Below are 25,930 nucleotides of genomic sequence, written 5' to 3' on the forward strand. Positions count from 1 at the left end.
CTCCTGAGATTCTCTCTTCTATCTCTTGTATTCTGTTGATGAAGCTCGTATCTACAGCTCCTTGTCTCTTCTTTTGATTTTCTATATCCAGGGTTGTTTCCATGTATTCTTTCTTGATTGCTTCTATTTCCATTTTTAATTCCTTCAACTGTTTGATTGTGTTTTCCTGGAATTCTTTCAGGTATTTTTGTGACTCCTCTCTATGGGCTTCTACTTGTTTATTTATGATTTACTGGAATTCTTTCAGGGATTTTTGCAATTACCCGCTGTAGTCTTCTACTTGTTCTCTAAGGGAATTCTTCACATCTTTCTTGAAGTCCTGCAGCATCCTGATCAAATATGATTTTGAAACTAGATCTTGCTTTTCTGGTGTGTTTGGATATCCGTGTTTGCTTTGGTGGGAGAATTGGGCTCCGATGACGCCATGTAGTCTTGGTATCTGTTGCTTGGGTTCCTGTGCTTGCCTCTCGCCATCAGATTATCTCTAGTGTTACTTTGTTCTGCTATTTCTGACTGTGGCTAGACTGTCCTATAAGCCTGTGTGTCAGGAGTGCTGTAGACCTGTTTTACTGTTTTCTTTCAACCAGTTATGGGGACAGAGTGTTCTGCTTTAGGATGTGTAGTTTTTCCTATCTACAGGCCTTTAGCTGTTCCTGTGGGCCTATGTCTGTTGTTCACCAGGCAGGTCACTTGCAGCAAAAAAAGTTGTTCTTACCTGTGGTCCTGAGTCTTAAGTTTGCTCGTGGGGTGCTGCCTACGAGCTCTGCGCGGTGGCAGCAACCAGGAAGATCTGCGCTGCCGTGTTCTGAGCCTCCGTGCACCAGGGTTCCAGATGGCGTTTGGTGTTTTCCTCTGGTGTCAGAAATGTGTGCAGAGTGCAGTGTCTTCTGGTTTCCCAGGCGTGTCTGCATCTCTGTAAGTTTAGCTCTCCTTCCCATGGGATTTGGGTGCAGACAACTGTTTATCCGGTCTTCCCTTCAGGTTCTGTGGTGTCTCAGGTGCAGGGGTCCTGCTGCTCTTGGGCCCTCCCCCACGGGAATCCAGAGGCCGTATACAGTTTCTTCTTGGTCCAGGATTGTGTGCAGGGGTGGGCAGTGTTGGTGGTCTTTTCTGCTCTGCAGCCTCAGGAGGGCCAACCTGACCAGGTGGTGAGGTCTCTCTCCCACGGGGTTTGGGATCAGAGAGCTGCTGTGAGCCGGTATCCGAGGGTTTGGGACCCCTGGTAAACACAGGAAGTTCCCGGTCCTAGAGGAATTTTGCCTTGGTGTGTCCTGAGTTCACCAGGCAGGTCTCTTGCAGCAGACAAGTTGGTCTTACCTGTGGTCACAAGGCTCAATTTGCTCTTGGGGTGCTTCCTATGAGCTCTGTGTGGCGGCAGCGACCAGGAAGATATGCACTGCCGTTTCCAAGAACCTCCGTGCACCAGGTTTCCAGATGCCGTTTGGTGTTTTCCTCTGGCGTCAGAGATGTGTGCAGAGTGCAGTCTCTTCTGGTTTCCCAAGCGTGTCTGCTTCTATGTAGGTTTAGCTCTCCCTCCCACGGGATTTGGGTCCAGAGAACTGGTTATCTGGTCTGTCCCTTCATGTTCTGGCTGTGCAGGTGCAGGGGTCCTGTCGCTCCTGGGCCCTCCCCCACGGGAACCCAGAGGCCGTCAACGTTTATTTATCATGGAACTGCAGGTCTCTTATCTGGTCTCCCGTGAGAAGGATCCATTCTTAAAAAAGATGTATCTGCAGGTAACTTAAAAAATTAAAATAAAGAATAGATCTTGATTAAAGTTCTGGGTTAAAGATGCAACATGCTACCACAAAGATCACATTAGAAATAGATTTGACATACACATATATATACAAATAAATATTAACACACACACACATATAGATGTGTGTGTGTGTGTGTGTGTGTGTGTGTGTGTGTGTGTGTGTTAAATCAGAATTGTATGTCTGGAATTTTAAGAAAGCTTACCTGGTTGAAGATTATTTTTAATGTCGGCTTGAATCTGTTCACAAGGATTTTATTGAGAATATGTGTGTGTCGGTGTAAATTAGGCTATAATACTCAGTCTTCCTCTCTTTCTGTCAGTCGTCTGTAATTATTTTTCCCTCTCTCTGTACCTTTCTGTTTACCTCATTTTCACCCTGCCTCACTCTCTCTCTTTTGTTCTTTGCCAATTTTTGGATAAAACCAGATTAAAAATAAAATTTTAATGTATTCAATTAATTTGTCTACTTTATGGAATAGTCTAAGAAACTTTCACTGCTCTTTAAATGTATAATCAAAATTTTAAACTGCATACATGTTGTCCAATTATATTTTAGGAGTGAGATATTAAATGCCTGACTGTGTCATTGTTCAGTATTGTGCTGTTTAAATTATCCAAATTGAGGTGATTTAATATTGGTATATCCAATAAGTCCAGTAAATCATTAGTGGTTTAAAAAATATTCTATATTTGGGACTGTAAATATAAAAAGGGTTTTTGAGCCTCTCCTCCCTTCTCTATAATTTTGTTAATTCTACCCTTTTTTAACTAACTTGGCCAGAGGTTATGACAATGTTGTTAATACTTTCCACGAATGAACGCTTCCTTTCATTCATTATATTGTTGTCCACATTTTTTATTTCAGGTATGATGAGTTGGTTATACATGTTATACCCCTTCCACAAGGACAAAGGCCACCCTGAAATAAGGTGCAAAGAGACTGTTGGTGCCCAAAATGTGAGGGTGATCATAGGGAAATCATGTCTTCAGGATACGAGGAGTGCTCACCTCATGACAAATGGCAGCTGTGGTTCCCTGCACAGCTACAAGCCAGTCAACAGTCCAGAATGCAGTGTAAATGCCTGAACGCTGTTACTCCTAACTGACACACTATGGACAGTTAGTGTCTTCTGTTGGAGGGTCAAAAGATTTTTGTAAGGGATCATCATGGGGTTATTAAACAGTATTTTAATGTAGAAGATATACAAAGGTAAGATTCAAAGAAATATAATGATGTAGGTAAAATTAATGGAAGAATTATCATCAAAATATTCTGATGGGAATTCTCAAAAAAATTAAAGAATTAAAGTATATTCCTCAATATTATGTACATAGAGAATATTTTATTATATAGGGATGTTTCATAAAGTGAACTTAATGAATTCTGTTAGTTACAACAGATCTGCCAATTCTGTGAGTTTAGTGAGAGCACATTATGTGATTTGACCTTAGTAAATTTAAAGTGGCTATTTTCAAATAGAGTAAGCATTTTTTCCATGCACACGTTCAAAAACGGGCTTCTATAAATCATAATGAAAAGACTAAAACACTGTATGTCCAGAAAAAATAATAAATTGGGTACATATCTAAACAAAATATTCACAATTGAAGAAACTTAAATGACTAAGAATCTAATCCAAATATATATCATCCGTATACATTACAGAAATGTTAATCAAAATTATTCTGACATTTTTTCATCCCATTCAGAAACCTTAGTTAAATAACACATGAGGCAACTTATCGTTACTGTGTTATGGAGAGAGAAAAACATTGCTATTCTCCTGGTGGGAACGCAAACTTCTACAACAACTTTAGAAGTCAGTATGATGTTTCTTCATGAATTAGAAATGGACACACCTAAAGATAGAACTCGAGGACATATATCCAAATGTTGATTTATTCTAGTATAGAGACCCTAGATATTTTGGAAATATTCAAGTTGTTCTTTAATAAATGAATGCATAAGTAAAATATGGTGCATTGACAGGCTAGAAAAGGAACGCATGTAATTTTCAGGACAGTGAATTGATTTTGTGAATGGCATCATAGATGATTTAACCCAGATCAAAAAGGGGAAATGGGATACTTATTCACTTTAATCTGAATGTTAGTTCCGCATACTGTGTATCTGTATGATCAGTTTAGTGTCCACTGTCCTCATTTTGGGAAGTACAAGTGCACTTATGAATTGCTGAGGACACTCTCAGGAACAGAAATTTCAAATGTGAAGAGACAGGGAAGAGGGCGGCAATGGAGGGAATATAGAGATGTACAGCTAAAATTGAGTGAAATTTCAGTAACAGAATGGAAACCTAATGGAGTAGAAACTGTGTTTTAAAAATTTTATCATGGTTAATAACGATTTATACTCTTTACAGCGACAGAAGATAAAATATAGATTGGGTTTATCTATGTAAATTTCAATAATAAGTACATCTCAAACATTATGGATTTCAGTTTTCAGTAAACCAGTAGTACAGATAATGATTGTACAGTCTTTAAGGACTGAGATGTGAATGTCTATATTGGAAACATAAATGTATTATATTATAAACACTATATGGGTACAATAATCTATTCCTTTGTTTACATTTCAAATGTCACTTCTCCAATTTGTCTTTCTTTCCTGAATCACCCAAGCCATCATGATCCTCTTTGTTTCTAATATGGTGTTCCCCATCCCATGGGGGACATCCCAAGTGGGACTTGCCCACTTCAATTTTAGTCCTCTACCATCCCCTTCTATGGGATATGATGTCTCCACAGGACCAATTGTCTCCTTTCCCAGAGATTGAAGATGAGGCAGTTGTCTTCTCCATATGCTCTACGATCTATGTAGAAGCCTTGGATTGGCCCAAGTATAAACTTGTTTGTGGTAAATTTCATGATCCTCTGAAGGGTAAACTTACTTGATAGTGTTGTTCTTCATATTGGACTCCAGTTCTCTTCAGGTCTTTCAGGCAATCCCCTAAACATTTTTTTCTGGCTCTCAGTTTCTGTCAAATGGTTATCTGTATGTGAATCTGTCATGGCCAGGTGATGGCAGAGCCCCTCAGAGAACAGACATATTAGGGCCTTATCTGCAAGCACATCTTGACATCAGGAATAGCCTGAGGATTTGGAATCTGTGGATGAAATTGTTTTTCTGGATGTGTGGTCTCTGGATTGCCTTTCCTCAGTCTCTGCTCCTTTTTTGTCTTTGCATTTTGTTAGACTTTGGACATTTATAGTTTAATGATTTTGAACTGTGTGGTCATCACCTGCTCTTCACAGGAGTTAGAGTCTTGTGATTCTACCTCTTTGCTGCTTTTTATTTCAATTACCACCATCCCAGTAAATTTATGGGACCTTCTTGCATCCCTGGCATCTGCGACTTTCCTGGGGATACCCAAGTTCACCACTCACCACTGATGCTTATCGTTATTATTCTATTAAATCTCTATATTTCTCTCTTTTCTCTTTATATTGTTTCTACTTTCTCCATTTTGTCCATCCTTCTCTACTGCTAGCAAGGTTCCTCCTTGCCTCTGTCTTCCATTTTGTTCTCACTTCTAATGGGATTGCAAGAATCCGAAGTTTGTCATTCTAACGTGTTACCCTCCATGTGATATATGATTTGTGTATTGGGTATACTGATCTTTGGGGTCTAACAACCAATTCTCACTAAGTACATCCCATGTTATGTCCTTTTCGATCTCTGTTACTTCACTAATTTCCAGGTTCATCCCTTTGTTCATCAACAAATCTCTTGGTTTCCTCATTTTTAATACCTGAGTAGTATTTCTTTGTTTAAATATAGCACAATTTCTGTATTTATTCCTCAGTTGAGTTCATGTATATCACGATTGTTTCCAGCATTTGAATAATAAAAGTAAGGTTGCCATGTACATGTTCAACCACATGTCACTGTTTTATGTGGATCATGCTTGAGTATTTGTGGTGAAGTGTGGCAAAGCCGGATCTTCAGGCAAAGCTATTTGCAATATTCTCTGAACCTCCACATTGATATCCAAAGTGGCTATACAGATACCAATCCCACCAGCAATGGAGGAGTGTTTCACTTTCTCTACATCCCAGCCTACTCTCCTACTGCATTAGATTTTTACTTAGTCACACTGGTGGAATGTAGACTCTCAAGTTTATTTCACTTTGCATTTTCCTGATAATTAATGATGTTGAACATTTCTTGAAGTGTTTCTCAGCTATTGAGATACCTCCGTTGAGATTTCTTGGTTTAGCTCTCTAACCCAGTTTAAAAGTTGGCTTAGTTGGTTGTGTGGAAGTTTACCTTTCTGCATTATTTCTATATTTTTTATTATGGCACTCTACTAGCTATAGGTTTAGTTAAAGTGATTTCTAAATTTGTAGATTTCTGTTTTGTCCTATTGGCAGTGTAATTTGCTTTGAAGAAAGTTTTCAGATTGATGAGATTTCATATATTGACTGGTGATCTTAGAGCTTGAACCTTTGGTATTTTGTTCTGAAAATTTTCTCCTGTGTAAATGTGTTTTAGGCACTTTCTGACACTTTCCCTTCTGTTAGTTTCTGCATATATGGTTTTATATAGATTTTCTGGATGCACTTGGACTTGAACTTTTAAGAAAGAGATAGATATGGATCAATTGGCACTCAGCTATATCCAGAACAACAGTTAGGGTATCATCATTTCTTAAAATGGTTTCTGTTATGTACAACATACTTAGTTATCAGGTAAATGCAAATCAAAACAACCCTGATATTCCACCTCATATCAGTCAGAATGGCTAAGGTCAAAATCTCAGGTGATAGCAGATAGTGGAGGGGATGTGTAGAAAGAGGAACACTCCTACATTGTGGTTGGGATTGCAAACTGATACAACCTCTCTGAAAGTCTCTCCTGAGTTTCCTCAAAAATTGGATATTGCACTGCCTGAGGACCAAGATATAACTCCCCTGGGCATATACCCAACAATGCTACAACTTACAACAAACACACCTGTTAAACTATGTTCATATCAGCCTTATTCATAATATTCAGAAGCTGGAAAGAACCCTGATGCCCTTCACCAGAGGAATGGATACAGAAAATGACATAAATTTACACAAAGTACTACTACTCAGCTATCAAAAAAAAAAGGAGTGCATGAAATTCATAGTCAAATAAATGGACCTAGAAAATATAATTCTGAGTGATGTTTCCCAATCACAGAAATACACACAAAGTATGCACTCATTGACAGGTCGATATTAGCCCAAATGCTCAAATGCTCTAACATACAATGCACAGACCACAGGAAACTCAAGAAGGAGGGCCAAAATGCAGATTATTTACTCCTTCCTTAAAATATCCATAATAGGTGTAGGGAGTCATTGCTTTTAGGAGACTGAAGGAATGGCCATTCAGAGACTACTGCTCATGTGGAACACACACAGGCAGACACACAGACACACACAGACACAGACACACACACACACACAGACACACACACACACACACACACACACACACACACATATATATATATATATATATATATACCAAAACTTGATAAGATTGATGAAGCAAATAAGTGCATGCTGGCAGGAACTGTATATAGATCCCTCCTGAGTGAGACAGCCAGAGCATGTGAAACACAGAGGCAAATGTCAGCAGCAAATCAATGAACTATGCATTGGACCCCCTTTGGAGGAATTAAAAGAAGGACTGAAAGAGCTGAAGGAACTTGCAACCTCAAAAGAAAAAAAAACTGCCAGCCAACCAGATCTTCCAGGCAATAAACCACAACCCAAAGATTCTACAAGATCTGACCCTGGGATCCAACAGCATATGTAGCAGTGAACACCTTTGTTTGGGCACCATTGTGAAGCCCTTGGTCGTACTAAGGTTGGACCCTTCTTGTAGGGGAAAGTATGGTCGGGTGCTTTAAGGAAGGGAATGGATGTGGAGGGGACAACCACATTATAGATGGGGAGGGAGAGAGGTTCAGGCTGATGGGTTGGAACCCCAGAAAAGGAAAAAAAATTGAAATGTAAATAGTAAACACCCAATTTAATAAAAATGGGAAAAAAGTGTAATCTTACACGTCGAAAATCTTATTCTTCAATAAATATAGCTTTTCGGATTTTAAAACATTTATTTCCGGGGCTGGGGATTTAGCTCAGTGGTAGAGCGCTTACCTAGGAAGTGCAAGTCCCTGGGTTCGGTCCCCAGCTCCGAAAAAAAAAGAACAAAAAAAACCACATTTATTTCCTATAGAGATTAATATTGTGTACACACATGGAATACAAGTTCTCAGCACTATATAAACAAGTTATATGGAGCCTGAGAACTGAACTCAGATGTTTTAGAAATATCTTTCAGAATAATTTTAAAAAGTTTTTTTAATTATTTCTACATTTGTCTGACACTTCTTTATTGACTATATACAATTGCTGTTAAAAAGATACAGAAAAGTTACTTATTCTTTTTACAAACATTGTTACACATGTTTCAGTACTGACTCAATATTAATTAGGGTGGATATTATAAGGTATTATTAACCTACTGTCTTCCTATAAAAGTAAATTCTGTACCTATTTATTTATTGTATCATTAATTTTTTATTGTATGAAATATCAAAATTAACATTTGCATGCCATTATCACTTACTTAAAATATTAATTTAAGTGATTGTAATATGGCCCACATATAGTGGATCATGGGAGAAATGTAAGGATTGCTGAAAAGCATAAAGTCTCCTATTTGTTAAGATTGGTATGTATCAAAATACATAAAAAAAGAAAGGTAGAGTGAGTGACATTGTTATGTAAAAACAAAGTAATTACAGACGGTGTCCTATGCTGTGAAAATAATAAGCCAGCTCAATATTTAAGATTTTTATATTTAAAAGAAACAACGTTATGTTAGATTGCTTTTAATGAATATTCTTCTAAGATAATTGTTCCTTAGAAATGAATGCCCACAAATATGATACACTGCTATGCTTATTGTTTTAAATTAATAATACCTGGAGGAGGCAAATGCTATATGAAGTTTCATCCACTATACCCCTGTTTAGAGATTGGATATGTCAGAGATGAAAGGGGTTATCTTCGGTTCCTTATTGAATTTTATTTAATTAAATGAATGTTTTCAAAAAGAAATAATAAAAAATATAGCCATACATGAACAGATTTTTGTCACATGTTTTTGATAGTGCATCTCTGTGTAATTTGATTATAGGGGCAAGCGATATTGTTAGTATTCATGAGTCATTCATCACATATTATCATCCACTAACTTCAGCATGTTCAAATTAACAACATCCATATTGAAACCTGAACCAAATTTTAACTTTATTTCCTTTTCTGCCCTAATACAATTTGATGCCATTTTCTAGTATTTACCATGGATTTGTAAAAAAAACCTGCTTATATTTTCCACTCAGAATAACTTGTAAATATTCTTAAACAACTTTCACTCAATGTGAAAGTTCATGTCTTTTATGTTTTTGTTTACAAATGCATGAAGCACTTCCCTGCATGAGGTCTTTTACAAGCTCTGCTTTCTCTTCCAGAAATGTTCTTTCTATGCTTCCTTTCACATGAAGCTGTCTCCAACTCCACCCCCAGTCTACCAGACCTCTCCACTCTCTGGGGACACAAGTCTCTGGACAGTTAAGTGCATCTTCTCTTGTTGGGCCAGAATCTGCACTCCAGTCTTAAAGGCCTCAAATTAGATGGTGCATGATGCCACAATCATGGCTCAGTGTCTGAAAAAAAGTACTGGAGTCCAAGTTAGTTAACACTGCTGGTCCTCCTACAGTGTTGCTCCCCTCCTCTGGTTTCTCCAGCTTTTCCCTAGTTTGACCAGAGGGCTTAGCAGCTTCTGTTCATTGGCTGAGTGTAATTTTCTACATCTGACTCTTTCAGCTGCTTGATGGGTCATTCAGAAGGCAGTCATGTCAGGTCCATTTTGTGAACATGACAAATCATGATTAATAGTGTCAGGCGTTGGGGGCCTCTATTTAATCTGATTCCAAGATATTGAGGGTCATGGAATTCCTTTTACTCAGGCCTTTTTCTGGTTTTGTCCCTGAAGTTTTTTCAAAGAGGACCAAATATGGGTCACTATTTTGATTTGTGGATTGCAACCTTATCCTTCACTTGATGCTCTCTCTCCCTCATAGAGATAGACTCTACAGGTTCCCTCTACCACTCCTGGACATTTCACTGAGTCCTGATAGTCTCTTGCCTCTCAATTCTCTGGAATATTCTAGAGCCACCCCCAACATCCAACCTTTTAGCTCCTGAGGTTGCCAGTTTTCATTCATTCTGCTGGCACTCAGGGATTCAGTCCTTCTCACCACCAATACCTGACCATGTTCCCCTCTTACCCTTTCTGTCTCCTTTCTCACCCAGGTCCCTCACTCTTCCGTCCTGTGGTTCATTTCTTCTCCCTCTCAAGTGAGATTGAGATTCTTCACTTTTGCTGTTCAGCTTGTTAAACTTTTATTTTCCCTTTTATAAAAATTGGATTTTTTTTACATTTCAAATATTATTCATTTTCCCAGTTTTCCAGTCATAAGACTCCTATCACTTCCACCACCATTTCTTCTATTAATGTGTTCACCCTCACCAACCACTCCGTTTCCCAGCACCCCCTGACATTCCCCTACAGTGGGGGTTCCAGGTTTGGTAGGCCTAAGAACTTCTCCTCCCATTGATGTCCAACAAGGCCATTCTCTGCTACATATGCAGTTGGAGCCATAGTTCTGTCCATGTACATTTTTTGCATATTGGTTTACTACCAGAGAGCTATGGATCATTGGCATTATTGTTCTTATGGGTTTGAAAGCCCATTCAGTTCTGGTAATCCTTTCTCCAAATTTACTAACAAGAGGTTCGTTTGCATTCCACTGGTTTGCCAATAACCTTCACTTCTGTAATTGGCATGCTCTACCTGGGTCTCTCAGGAAAGATCTATATCCATTTCCTGGCAGCATCCACTTCTTAGCGTCATCAATCTCATGTAGTTTTGTGGCAGATCTATCAATCTATCTATTTACCTATCTCTCTCTCTCTCTCTCTCTCTCTCTCTCTCTCTCTCTCTCTCGATCTATCTATCTGTCTTTGTGTCTGTCTATCTCTATCTCTATCTACCTATCTCTATCTCTATCATCTCTATCTCTAACATCTCTATCTCTATCTCTATCTCTATCATCTCTATCTCTATCTCTATCTCTATCTATATCTATATCTATATCTATATATGTATACATTTGGTGGGTCTTACAGCTATGTGGTTAGGTGGAGTTTTAGGATGGATTCTGTGCAACTAGATAAGTTGTAGAATCAGCAAAGGCCAATGTCAATAAGACTCCCACCTGTTATTATGAATCTTTTGAAGTTGAGGATTCTCTGGACATCAAGCCATTCCTCTCCCTGCTTATCCTCCTGAGTCTTGTGTTTGGCCTGGAGAAAGAATCATGGTAAAACCCCCAAAAACCTTAAGTCTTTCCCTGGGAACACAGGAAGGTAGATATCATAGAATAGATAGCTAATGAGACTAGAGATCTGCATTCTGTAGTCCATGAGGTGCTTTGCTTTACTGATATCTTATAAATTTTGGGTAAAATAAGGATTTAGGAGTTTATCATTTGAATTAGGTATACAATATTTACACTGCTATATTCACTCTAGAGCTGGGCATGCTTTCTTGCTAATTCATTTCAAAAATGGAATTGCAAAACAGAATTTTTGAGTACACATTCAGGAAAAAATTATATATATATATATATATATATATATATATATATATATAGTCTCCTATGAAGGAAAGTATAATGCAAAAATGAAATAAAATAATCAATCAATAAAGGTCTGTAGGGAAAATACTGGCCTTTAGGAAACAGAGAAAACCAAGAAATGGAAGTGTATGTCACAGGATTGGACCTGGGAATAGAATTATTATCCAGAATAAACTCCTCCACCCAATGTTCCTAGACCTTTTGTACCCATGCCAAGTGCCTGACTGACTTTCTCCATTCAGAGCATGAAACCACTAATGAAGGAAGAAGAAGTATCTATCTTTATAGAGAGGGAGTACATAAAGTTTTCCCCTGTGTCACAGGAGACATACCTGGAAAAGACAGTCTCAAAACTGGACACTGTAAGGAAAGCTGTTTAGAGTTAGGCCATGCAGTCCTCTGTTACAACATCATTAGGCCCTCCCTGGAAAATCTCGTGTAACCTGGAGATCCCTATCTTCTTCTTTGATGTCACAAGTGTTGTCCTGACAGCAACTGCCTCTCAGATATTCCTTAAGTACCTCTAGGGTTTACTAATTGGCCTCTAATTCAGAGTAAACATCAATTTGGGAAGGAGAACAAAGAGAATGAAAATATTAGATATGGGGAGAACGAAGGAAACTGGCCTTTTGTCTTGGTATAAAAAAAGGAAGAAATACATGGGCCTTGGTACAGCTCAGTGAGTACTTCTTAGGAATTTATTGGGATTGCTAAAGTGATAGCTTTGATCTGTGCCTCCCACCTATGGGAATCAGGAGCTGGGGCCTCTCATAAGCATCTGGACTTCCCTGTTCTTATGGTTCCTGGAAATCAGACAGTTTATATCATCAATTTCTTTATTCCAAAAGCTAAGATTTGGGAAGGGTACAGTTGTTTTCCTGTGAGCTCATGGCCTTTACTCTTTTTTAAATAAGAAAAAGGACCTAAAGAAAAAGGGAGAGACAGGTATTGTGTACCTAGCTCAGAGTAAACTCCTCCAAGTTTGGATAACTATAGTGCAGTCTGCGAAGCAACATTGCTATTAGTTGAGACTTCATCATCTCAGTCTTTCCACTAATATTTCCACTGACTACCACTTTACTTCTCTGAGTCAATAGGTATGATTAGCTGTCAGTTTTCTCTTCTTTTATTTCTTACATTTTTTTATTTTTTAGCATTTTTATTGCTTTATTAAACTTGATGTTTTTATATTTACATTTAATGTTATTTCGTTTCCCATTGTCCTGCCCATAAGATTCCTCCCCGTATCCTTCCCCTTCTTCTCTAACACCCCTGACTGCCCCTTCACATTCCCTTGAACTAGGAGACAAACCTAGAGAGGACCAATAGTTTCTGCTTCCATTTGTGATGAAGAAGGCCATCCTCTGTCACATGCAGGTTGAGCCACTGCTCTGTTCGTGTACATTCATTGAATATTGTTCTAGTACCAGAAAGTTCTGGTTCATTGACATTGTTGTTCTTGTGGGATTGAAAGCTCCTTCACCTCTTGAAATCCTTTCTCCAAATCTGCCAATCAGAGGTCTGTTTCAGTTCACTGGTTTGCCACTAGCATTCACTTCTGTAGTTGAAATGATCTACCTGTCTCTCTCAGGAAATATCTATATCCGGTTGCTGGCAGAATGCACCTTTTAGCGACATCAATCTTATCTAGTTTTGGTGAATATATATATATATATATACTTTTGATGGCTCCTACAGCTATGTGGTTAGGTGGAATTGTAACATGGATTCTGAGCAACTACGTCCTGAATGTAGAGTTCAGGAATCACAATGTCAAAGAGACTCCCTCATTTTCTTATGATCCTATTGAAGTTGAGGTTTCACTAGTCCTCAAGCCATTCTTCTTTCTGCCCATCCTCCAGTGTTTTATGTTTGGCCTTCAGAGAGCCTCATGTAAAACACCCAACCCTCAAGTCTAGCAATGGGAACACAGGAAGGGAGATAGTGTTGTACTGATATCAAATAGGACTATAGAACTGAATTCCGTAGTCATTTGTCCTTAGCATTGCTGAAATGGAATTGGAAACAATTTTAGAGTACACATACAGGAATATTAATAAAGACTTATCAAGAAAGTACAATGAAAAAGTGAAATACAATATTTATTCCATTAAGGTCTGTAGACAAATACTGGTCTTTGGGAAATAGAGAAAACCTGGGATATTGAACTGTATTTCACAGGAATGAATTTGGGATTAAATAATTATCTAGAAGAATCTCCTCCACTCTAAGTTCCTAAATCTTATCTAGCCATGCTAAGCCCCTAACTAACTTTGTCCATTCAGAGCAAGTAACCCCTAATGAAGCAAAGAGAAGTCTCTAGCTTCTGAAAAGGATTCCACTGTGTCACAGGAGACAGTCATGGAAAGGGCACCCTCAAATTTGTCAATGTAAGGAAAGCTGTTAAGCAGGGAGGCCATGGCAGTTCTCAGAGACATCATCATTAGGCCCTCTCTGAAAAATCTCTTGAATCCTGGAGAGCCCTAGCTTCTTCTGTGATGTCACAAGTGTTTTCTTGTCTTCAACTGCACCTCGGATATTCCTTCAGTACCTCTAGTGTTTACTAATTGGCCTTAAATTCATAGTAAACATCAATTTGGGAGGGAGGACACAGAGGATGAAGATATCAGACATGTGGAGTAGGAAGGAAGCTGGCCTTCTGTCCTGGTATAAAAAGGTAGAAATATGTGGTCAATGGGAAAGCTCCTTGAGTCTTGGTTAGGGGTTGAGTAGATTCATTGAAGAGATACCTTGATCTGAGCTTTCCACATATGGGAATCAGGAGCTAGGAGCCTCTCAGAAGTATCTGTAGTTCCCTGCTTGTTATTTTTCTTGGAAGTCAGAGAGTTTATATGATTCATTTCTTTATCCCAAAAGCCAGGTTTTGGGAAGGGCACTATAGTTTTTTCCTGAGAGCTCATAGATTTTATCCTTTTTCTAAGAAGGAAAATGTCCTATGTAAGAAAGGTATGGCAAGTATAGTGTCCTCAGCACAGAGTAAACTCCTCCATGCATTGGATCCTAATAATGCAGTTTTTCTCTGGCACTGATCTCTGGGAGGGAGAAGTGCTTCTAGATGATACTTCATCATATGAGTCTTTCCACTAGTGTTGCTCTGACTAACATTGCCTGACAGTGACTCCTTTAAATTGTGAGTCTATAGGTGTGATTAGCTGGCAGATTTCTTTTCTTTTATTTCTTTCATTTTTTAAAAAATTTTCTTTAATAAATTTTAAAATATTATTTTCTATCCCAGTTTTCTGAATATAATATCCCTTACCAGTTCCCTTACCCTTCTCCTACAACGACCCTTACTGCCCCTGGACATTCACTTGAACTGGGAGTCAAACCAAGGCAGGACCAACATTCCCCTTACATTGTGGCCCAACAAGGCCAACCTCTACAACATATGCAGTTGGAGCCATAAGTCTGTTCATGTACAGTCTTTGAATATTGCTCTACTACCAGGAAGCTCTGTTTCATTGGCATTGTTGTTCTTATGGAGTTGAAAGCACCTTCACCTCTTGTAGTCCTTTCTCATAATCTACCAACAAGAAGTTCCTTTTTCAGTTCACTGGTATGCCACTAGGGTTCTTGTTGTTGTTTGCCCTGAAGTTATCTGTTTTTCATGCTAATTCCACTGCCCAAAGTCAGCTGCATAGTCCTGTACTCAGAACTCAGGTTACTTCATCAGAACCACCTCCCCTTTGAATATGTAAAGTATATGTGAGTGGCAGGAGCAGGATAGAAGGAGGGTTATCATGGGAGGAGAAGGAAGAATGGGCAGGAGAGTTGTTTGAGGAAGAGAAGGAAACTAGAGGAAAAAAAGAGATAAAGGAAGGTGACAGAGTGAGAAGCCATGGAAGGTGAATTTAAGATTCTGCTCTGTGTATTTACAGGTCATTATTAATGTTCCTAAGGGATGGATTGTACCTGGCTTTGAATGTTTAAGTGGGCAATGATATCAAATCAACTGGATCAAAAATTGTTGTATTGTGTGTACTTTATGTAAAGGTTTGAGTATAGGAATTTTGTGGCTGCACGAAAAACTGCGCAGCATGAATGAGAAGGTGTTTCTGCAAAGATATCTAGCAGAGAATTTCAGACACTTCAGTGCCAGAGTTAGCAGGGAAAAGACAAATTTACATTTTATTTTTATATTTTTACATGAACATATTCACTTCTGTATATAATATGCTATATAGCACTGTCTCTCAGAAAATATCTATATCTGGTTTCTGGCAGAATGCACTTATTAGCTTCATCAATCTTATCTAGTTTTGGTGTTATATATATATATATATATATATATATACATATATATATATATATATATATATATATATATATATATATATATATATATATATATATATTCTCCTTTGGGTGGCTCCTAACGCTACGGGGATACGTAGAATTTTCACATAGATTCTGTGCAACTATGCCAAGAATGTAGAATTCACAAAGGACAATCCCAAATAGACTCCCTCCTGTTCTAAAGAGCATATTGAGTTGAGGTTTCACTGGAGTTCAAGCCATACCTCTTCCTGTTTTTCCTCTTGTATCTTATTCTTCCTGAAGAATAAATCATGGTAATACATTCACAACACTCAAGTCTGGCCATGGGAAAACTGTAAGGTTTATAATGCAGAATTGATATCAAATGGTACAAGAGAACCGAATTCTATAGTCCATGTTTTCCTTTGCTTTACTGATGTCCGGTAATTTTTGGATAAAATAAGGATTTGGGAGTTTATCATTTGAAGTAGGTCCATAATATTTACGCTGTTATACTCATTCTATAGCCGGGCCACATTTGTTGCCAAAATCATTGCAGAAAATGGAATTGGAAAACAAGTCCTGTACACAATTAAGACAATGAATTAGGGAAGATCCCAGCAGGCAGTACTCTGTGAACCAATGGATTATAAAGAAAATAAAACAGGAAAAATGTCAAGGACATGAAGCTGGAAAGGGAATGTATCCAAAGATAGTAGAACCAAGTTAAGGATTGGTGTGATCAATGTACATTGTAAACATGTGTGAAGAATAAATAAAAATTCTAAAATAAGAAAAAAGTTATGAAAATATATTAAAGATTTCTATATCCTATGGAAGTCATGTTTTCTCTTAAATTCGAATAGAGTATCCTAACTTTTTGTAAATTGCAGGAAAGTCAGTGAAAATAGTAGTTAAATTAGTTAAGTGCATGCTGTCTGCATTATGGAAATACCAAACTGAGGCTCATCAATCTGTACAGTTAACTTATATCACCTGTTCAAATAAAATAAAATGAAACACTGTTTAATGATCACCAAAACCAAACTGCAAACTAGATATTTAAATGCAAACCGAAAAACGTCCTGTTCTTAACTCATTTTACTCTTTGAAATTCTGAATACTTATGAATATAATAGTTCTAACCTGATACTCAGCATATATTATGGTGTCTTTGTGACTTATATGGTAAGACTTTTAGAGTTGCACATTGCCATCAATTATGTCATTCATTTTTAAAATCATAAGACAACAAGTTCTAAAATCCATGGGCTTTGGTCCTGAGAGCCATGGATTGCACTCTGTACATGATCACTTTATATTAATTAGTTAAACTCTGAAAGGCAATTTGATAATTAACACAATTATACTGATTCATTGCTAGGGTTATGGTAAGGGTTTAATGTGAGAATATATATAAATTTCTCATGACAAAATTTGCTTTCTCTTCTGGTCGTTTGTGGGCTTTTGATAAGCTTAAACCTCTTCCTTCCCAACATAACACTTGCAATAGATTATTTTTCACAGACAATCCTATAAACACTAAAGATATGAAAAACATTGAAAATAGTATGGTCTTTGTTTTATATCAAAAAAGTTCTGGGGTTGGGGATTTGGCTCGTTGGCAGAACACTTTCCTAGCAACCGCAAGGCCCTGGATTCGGTCCCCAGCTCCAAAAAAAAATTCTTTTTTGACTTCATCATCATCTTCATAATAACCATCCCCACCACCAACATCAACACCAAAACCACCCCCACCACCACCATCACCACCACCATCATCACCATCATCATCTAATTTACAGGAAATTGAATTTGGAATTTTGTTACACCAAAAAAAGAAATGAGAAGTATTCTGCTTGAAGAAGAGATATTTATGAACTCTAAGTCCTGTTCATTCATTTTAATGCTACAAAGACATTGCCAAAGTTGCTTCAGATGATTGATTGAAATGTTAGCACTCTGTACAACAGGGTTTGGGAGTCTTTTAGTGAGAGAATTTTCTTTTACAGCAAGACCTTCCTTAATAGACTTTGATTTAACTCATCTACCAATGAAGTGAAATTGTTCCAGAAATAAAATAGTGCCTCTCCAGAAACAGCTTTTATCCACTAATACGCATATACTTCTATTTCTTAATTGTCATGTTGATATGGGCTTAGGATACAATATGTTCTGGTTTATTAATGATATTTTAGTATTATTTGGTTTAATATTGAAAATTTCAAAGGAAATTGCCATGATTGTATCGCATACAACTTTTAATTGGATCTTGAAGAGTTGCTTGAAAACTGAAGTATCGAAAATGTATATCTTCCCATTGAAAATTTCTAACATCCATCATGTTAAACTCCCACTGGACTTCAGTGGATTGATGTCTCTGAAAGCATTTAAATACTCTCATACTGCATTATTGTAACTATACAGAAGCTTCACTCCCATAGTGCCAGATCGGCTGTAAACAAATACTTTTCTTTGCCTTTGAAAGTGTTTAAAATATTTTCATTAACTTTTGATATGATACTAGTTAGGACTTTGAGAAAAGGGGGCAGACAGGCCCGAGAAAGTATGTTTTTAAAATTCTTTTCTTAAAATTAGACTTTTTCATGAATATATTTGAATTATGATTTCTCTACCCTCTATTCCCCCCTTCTTCTATATCTCTCCTGTCATCTGTATCTACATTCTTCTGACTCTCACTAGAAAACAAACAGTCATCTAAGGGATAAAAATAAAATGAAAGTTAATGAATTGGAATAGAACAAAAGAAGCATATAGAAAAGAGCCAAAACAAAGTTCAAAAATCAGATACAGACACAGAGACCCAGACTTCCATTCACACACTCAGGAATTCCATGGAAACATAAAATCAGGAAAAATACATACTTAAAACATACAGAGTAGAAATCAATAGATAAATAAACAAATAACAAAAGGAAAAAGCCATTCTGAAGAAAAAGTCCTGACCCGTTATGAGACAGGGATCCACCAAAGATGATTTTCAGTTCTCTTAGTGCTTTATACGCAGTTTACCCTTAAAATTAGTCTGTGTACCCAGTGAGATTCCCTTGGATAAAACTAAGTTTTCATTTTCAAATGATTACCCATTGGAGATAATTTCCAATTTAGAGATAAGGTAATATGCAGGGCTTGTCTTCTTTCAAGGGCTAATTAATAGATAAGGAGATCTGTGAGATGCTGTCCTCTGAGCATGATACAGTTGTGACACTTCGGAACTCACAATAGTTGCATATATCTGAACAGACCCTATATAATATTGCCCCTGCTTATTCAAAGGAACTAAGCGCAGTGATGGAGAATAGAAAATGATGTAGCCACAGGTGTCTTACTTCATGCAAGAAGATTGTAAGAGACTAAAGTTTACTATTAGTTGGTGTCTCAAAGTAACACAAGAAATTATAATGATAACGTCTCACTTACATGATTGTCTAAACAACAGTTGACGATGAGAGGGAATGGGGAAGAATGGAAGTTTAGTTCTCTTCCTGTTTCAATTCCTCCTCCTCCTCCTCCTCTTCCTCCTCCTCCTCCTCCTCATTTTCTTCCTCCTCCTCCTCCTCCTTCCTCCTCCTCCTCCTCCTCCTCTCTCTCTCTCTCTCTCTCTCTCTCTTTCTCTCTCTCTCATTTTTGGATATTTCCTGTTTACATTTGGAATGTTATTCCCTTTTCCAGGTGTCTAGTCCATAGGACCCTTAACCCTCCCCCCTGCCCTTCTATAAGGGAGTTCACATCTCCACCCACAGCCTCTCTACACCTCTCCACATTCCCCTAAACTGGGGGTCAACCTTGTCAGAAAAAATGTTTCTCATTCCATTGTTTGTCAGCAAGACCATCCTTTGCTACATGCAGTTGGAACCATGGGTTAGTTCGTGTATTGTCTTTCTGTTGTGGTTTGGTCCCTGGAAGCTCTGGTTGGTGGGCATTGTTTTTATTATGGGGTTGCAAATCCCTTCAGCTCTTTCAATACTATCTCTAATTCCTACAACTGGGCTCTGGTTCTTGGTTCAGTGGTTTGCTGATGGCATTTGCCTCTGTTTTGACATATTCTGGCTGTGTTTTTCAGGAGGGATCAATATCCATTTATTGTCAGCTTGCACTTCTTAACTTTATCCATTTTATCTTCTTTTGGTGTCTGTATATTTATGGGCTACAAGGGGGCCAGGCTCTGCACAGCAGGTCCTTCAGTCTCTGTTATAAACTTTATCTCCTTATCCCCTCCCATGGGTATTTTGGTTCCCTTTGAAAAGAAGGAGTAAAGCATCTGCATTTTGGTCATCCTTCTTGAGTTTAATGTTGTCTGTGTATTGCATGATGGGTAATTCAAACATTTTGGATAAAATCTACTTATCAATGAATGCATACCAAGTGTGTTTTTCGGTGATTGAGTAACCTCACTCAGGACGATATTTTCTAGTTCATAACATTTGCCTATGAATTTCATGAAGTAATTGTTTTGATAGCTGGGTAATATTCTATTGTGCAGATGTACCACATTTCTGTATTGATTCCTCTGTTGAAGAGCATCTGGAAATAAGGCTGCTATGAACATAGTCGAATATATTTCTCTAATGTACGTTGGACCATCTTTTGGGTATATGCCCAAGAGAGGTATAGCTGGGTCCTCAGGTCATGGAATGTCCAATTTTCTGAGTAACCTTCAAAATGGTTTTACCAGTCTGCAATCCAACCAAAAGTGGAGGAGTGTTCCTCTTTCTCCACATCCTCGCCAGCATCTGCTGCCACCTGAGATTTATATCTTAGCCATTCTGACTTGTGTGAGGTGGAATCTCAGATTTGTATTGATTTGAATTTCCCTGATGACTAAGGATGCGGAATATTTATTTAGTTGTTTTTTGGCCATTTGATAACCTTCAGCTGAGAATGTTTTGTAACTCACTGTACCCCATTTTTATTAGCGTATTTTTGCTTTCTAGAGTCTAACTTCTTAAGTTCTTTGTATATTTTGAATATTACCCACTATCAGATATAGAATTGGTAAAAATCTTATCCCAATCTGTTGGTTGCAGTTTTGTCTTATGACGGTGTCTTTTGCCTTACAGAAGTTTTGCTGTTTTAAGAGATACTATTTGTCAATTCTTGATCTTATAGCATAAGTTTTGTTCAGGAAATTTTCTCCAGTGCCCTTGTGTTCAAGACCCTTCACCACCTTTTCTTCAATCAGTTTGAGTGTATCTGGTTTGATGTGTAGGTCCTTGATTCACTTGGATGTAAGCTTTATGCATGGTCATAAAAATGAGATAATTTGCATTCTTCTTCATGCTGACTTCCAGTTGAACTAGCACTATTTTTTGGAAAATGCTGTTTCTTCTTTTGAATGGTTTTTATCTCCTTTGTCAAATATCAAATGATAGGTGTGTGGGTTCATTTCTGGGTCTTCACTTCTATTCCACTGGTCTATCCATCTGTCTCTTTACCAATACCATGCAGTATTTATCACTATTTCTCTGTAATACTGCTTGAGTTCAGGGGAGATGATTCCCCCAGAAGTTCTTTTCTTGTGGAGGATAGTTTTAGCTATCCTAGCTTTTTATTAGTCCAAATAAATTTGCAAATTGCTCTTTTTCTCTCTATTAAAGAAGTGTGTAGGGATTTTGACGGAGATTGCATGGAATGTGTAAAATTCAATTGAATGGCAAAATGGTCACCTTTACTATATTAATCCTGTCAATCCATGAGCATGTAAGCACTTACTCTTTTCTGAGATCATCCTTAATTTCTTTCTTCAGATACTTGATATTCTTGTCATACAGATCATTCACTTGCTTGGTTAAACTTACACCAAGATATTTTATATTATTTGGGAATATTGTGGAGTGTTTGATTTCATTATTTTCTTTCTCAGCCTGTTTATCCATTGAGGAGAGGAAGGATAATGGTATGTGTGGGTTAATTTTATAGCCTGACACTTTGATGAAGTTATTTATCAGGTTAAGAAGTTCTCTGGTGGAACTTTTGGGTATACTTAAGTATATACTATCATATCATCTGCAAATGGTGATATTTTCATATCTTCCCTTCCAATTTGTATCTGTTTGACCCCCTTTTACTGTCTGCTTTCTCTGACTATGACATGGAGTCCTGTTTTGAATAAGTAGAGAGAGATTTGGGGAGCCTTGTATAGTCCCTGAGTTTTTTTGGATTGCTTCATGTTTCTTTCCATTTAGTTTGATGTTAACTACAGGTTTTATGTATATTTCTTATGCTATGTTTTGATATGAGCCTTTAATTTGTGAGTTTTCCAGGACTTTTATACACAAGGGTTGTTGAATTTTGTCTAATTCTTTCTCACCATCTAATGAAATGACCTTGTGCTCCTTATCTTTGAGTTTGTTTACATGATGGATTACATTTATGAATTTTCTTATATTAAACCATCCTTCCATCTCTCGGTTCATGTCTACATGATCATGATTGATGATTTATTTGATGCATTCTTACATTCGAATTTCAAGAATTTTATTGAGTATTTTTTCATCAGTATCCATAAGGGAAATTGGTCTGAAGTCCTCTTTCTGTGCTGAGTCTTTGTGTGGGTTAGGTATAAGAGTAATTGTGGATTCATATAAGGAATGCGGTAGTGCACCGTCTGTTTCAATTTTGTGGAACAGTTTGGACAATATTAGTATGAGGTCTTCTAAGAAGGTCTGATAGAATTAAGCACGGAACCCATCTTGACCTGAGCTCTGTTTGGTTGGGAGACTTTTAATACAGGCTTCTATTTCTTTAGGAGTTATGGGGTTGTTTAGCTTATTTCTTCCTAATTTTCTTTACTACCTTGTATCTCTCTACTAAATTTTCCATTTCCTCCAGATTTTGCAGTTTTGTTGACTATAAGCTTTTATAGTAGAATCTGATATATTTTTTTTTAATTTTGTCAGATTCTGTTGTTATGTCTGCCTTTTCATTTCTGATTTTGTTAAATTGGGTACAATCTCTTTGATCTCCGATTAGTTTGGCTAAGGGTTTATCTATCTTATTGCTTTTCTCAAAGAAACAGATCCTGCTTTTGTATCATCATTTTCATTTCTACTTTGTTGATTTCAGCTCTGAGTTTGATAATTTCCTGTTTTACCCGCCTTGGCTTTACTTAGTTCTTTTTGTTCTAGAGCTTTTACTTGTGCTATCAATCTCCTGACATATGCTCTCTCTTGTTTCTTTACGCAAGCACTCAGAGCTATAAGTTTTCCTCTTAGCTCCTCTTTCAGTCTATCAATATATTTGGGAATATTGAATCTTCTTTTACTTTAAGTTTTAAGAAGTCTTAACTTTCTTTATTTCTTCCTTGATCAAGTTGTCATGGAGTAAAGCATTTTTCAACTTCCATGTATATGTGGGCTTTCTGTCATTATTGTTATTGTTGAAGACCATTCTTAGTGTGTGGTGATCTGATAGAATGCATGGGATTATTTCTATCTTCCTGTATCTTTTAAGGTCTGTTGAGGGACCAATTATATGGCCAATTTGGAAGAAGGTTCCCTGAGGTTATGAGAAGAATGTATATTTTTATTTTTTAGGATGGAATGTTCTATGAATATCTGTTAAATCCATTTGATTCATAACTTCTATTACTTTCTCTACACCTCTGTTTAATTTCTGTTTCCAAGATCTCTCCAGTGATGAGGTTGAGGTGTTGAAATCTCCTACTACTATCATGTCAGGTGCAATGTGTGCTTTTAGTTTTAGGAAGATTTCTTTTATGAAACCTCAGGATTCTCATGAATCATCTTTATTGTACAAATTCAAAAATAAATATAACATTCAAGTTCTTGAGTTGATATTCTGGAAATTTAACTGGGAGAGGCAATGCCTCACTCTCTAAATAGAGAGTTACCTATACAAATACAGAAACTACTAATGAAAAGGAAGTTGCTTTAAAATATTTCAAATTAAAAAATGTAGTCGTTCTGTGTTGGCTGTGGGAAAGTTGTTTATTTGTTTCTGTTTGTTTGGTTTAATTTAATATGGAGAAATATTTACAGTACATCAAAATAAGTGTGAAATGCATCAAAATAGAATCCTACGCATTCCAGCATTTTTTTAGAAGAGCAGAGTCCACTGAGAGGTCAAGTATGTACAACAGCACTCCTGCTTCATAATTGTCAGAGCTTTAAGTTTACCATATGTTCCTTACACTTAGATTTTTATAACTTTTGCATGATTGGGTCAGATCTAATCTAATAGATCTAATAAGTTATTATACCTGACTATGTCCCCTGCACCCGTGAGAAAACAATGTATTGTTTTACTTTTTTTGTTGTTGTTGTTTTGGGGAACTGTGTTTTTCATTAAGTCCAAAAGATAATTAATCTAGTGATCAATTAGTGAATAGAAAGGAAAATTATGTATTATGTTGAGAAATTCCCCAAAATGGAGTGTACACAAAGGTAAAACTAAAATGTTTGTGTGTAGACATGCAAACATGCTCATGACCCATGTAGCTGACAAGCATTCCACACCCGATCAACTTAAGTGATTTGGGAAACTAACTTATTCACAAAGAAGAAAACTCATGGGGAATACATTTTTTTTCTTAGCCATGTTTGTAAGTGACCAAAAGGTGAAGCAGGATGTAAACAAATACTGTTATCCTTCATTGTTGTTGATACTAACATTTTAATTCATGTACAATCTGTATGTGCTCTTTTTATATTGTGTTTCTCTGTGTCTCTGTCTCTGCATGAATATATAGGCACACATGTGTATATGGCATACAAGTGGGTGTGTGTGTGTGTGTTTGTGGGTGTGTGTCTTATATGGTATTTATGAACATAGGTAACATGTTCAGAGAAAGAACTGGAAGAGCTTGAAGGGGCTCGAGACCCCAAAAGTACAACAATGCCAAGCAACCAGAGCTTCCAGGGACTAAGCCACTACCTAAAGACTATACATGGACTGACCCTGGACTCTGACCCCATAGGTAGCAATGAATATCCTAGCAAGAGCACCAGTGGAAGGGGAAGCCCTGGGTCCTGCTAAGACTGAACCCCCAGTGAACTAGTCTATGGGGGGAGGGTGGCAATGGGGGGAGGGTTGGGAGGGGAACACCCATAAGGAAGGGGAGGGGGGAGGGGGATGTTTGCCCGGAAACCGGGAAAGGGAATAACACTCGAAATGTATATAAGAAATACTCAAGTTAATAAAAAAAAAAGAAAAAAATTAATTTATAATTTGGAAATACTGAAACCCACATTTGAATTGTGGATCAATCATGTGCTGATCTACACACATACCTCTGACATTTGAATATAGCAAGTGAATAGAGAGAGACCCTAAGAGGCTGGTGATATCTCCAACACTACTCTTGTCAGGAAAAATTGGTGTATCTTTTGGCAAGAAAACCCAAACTTCTACAAAGACATATACACTCCACAAAACAGAAAAGGACATCTCATGTGAAGGGAAAAGTTATCAGATTGGGAGACAAATGAGTTTGCTACATTCCAATATTTGAGGGATATGAGACTGAACTTCAGAAGATATAATGGAAAGAGACAGGCAGAATCCCCAAGGGACCAAAGTACGCAAAACACTAGAGATTCTCATAACACGAGAGCTCAGAGACTGATAAGGATGGTAAACATAATGATAAGAACTTTGCAGTCCATATTCAGTCTCCATATAAGGCTACAATGTAAACAAGATGAAAAGTAGTCAGCACCACTGTGCTAACAGCTACTTTAGCAATTACAGTGTGAAAAACAGAGTGTAACTGTAGATAGAAGAGAAGTATGATATTTGAAAACAGACAAGGCTGTGATGCAACTGAACATTTTTCCATGTAAGTAACCAGGCAAGCACATAGCAGGTGCCATATGAAAAGTGAGCAAGGAGGAATGAACTATATAGATACTATGTGTACAGGAATATAGGTAGTTTGGTGGAATTCTAAGATGGTGAGATGAAATGATGTGGAGGAATTTGTACCAAGCCAGGCACCATGTCTTGCTCTTAGAATACTCACATTCAAGAAACTGAGGGAGAGAAATTAGGAATTTCAGGTTAGCCAGGACTACATATCAAGACACTACATCTTTATTCTTTTTTTCTTTATTTAAATGAATAGCTGATTGATAGACTA

Source organism: Rattus norvegicus, chromosome Y (genome assembly GCF_021556685.1).
Source record: "Rattus norvegicus strain SHRSP/BbbUtx chromosome Y, alternate assembly SHRSP_T2T, whole genome shotgun sequence".
In the NCBI taxonomy this organism is placed as follows: domain Eukaryota; kingdom Metazoa; phylum Chordata; class Mammalia; order Rodentia; family Muridae; genus Rattus; species Rattus norvegicus.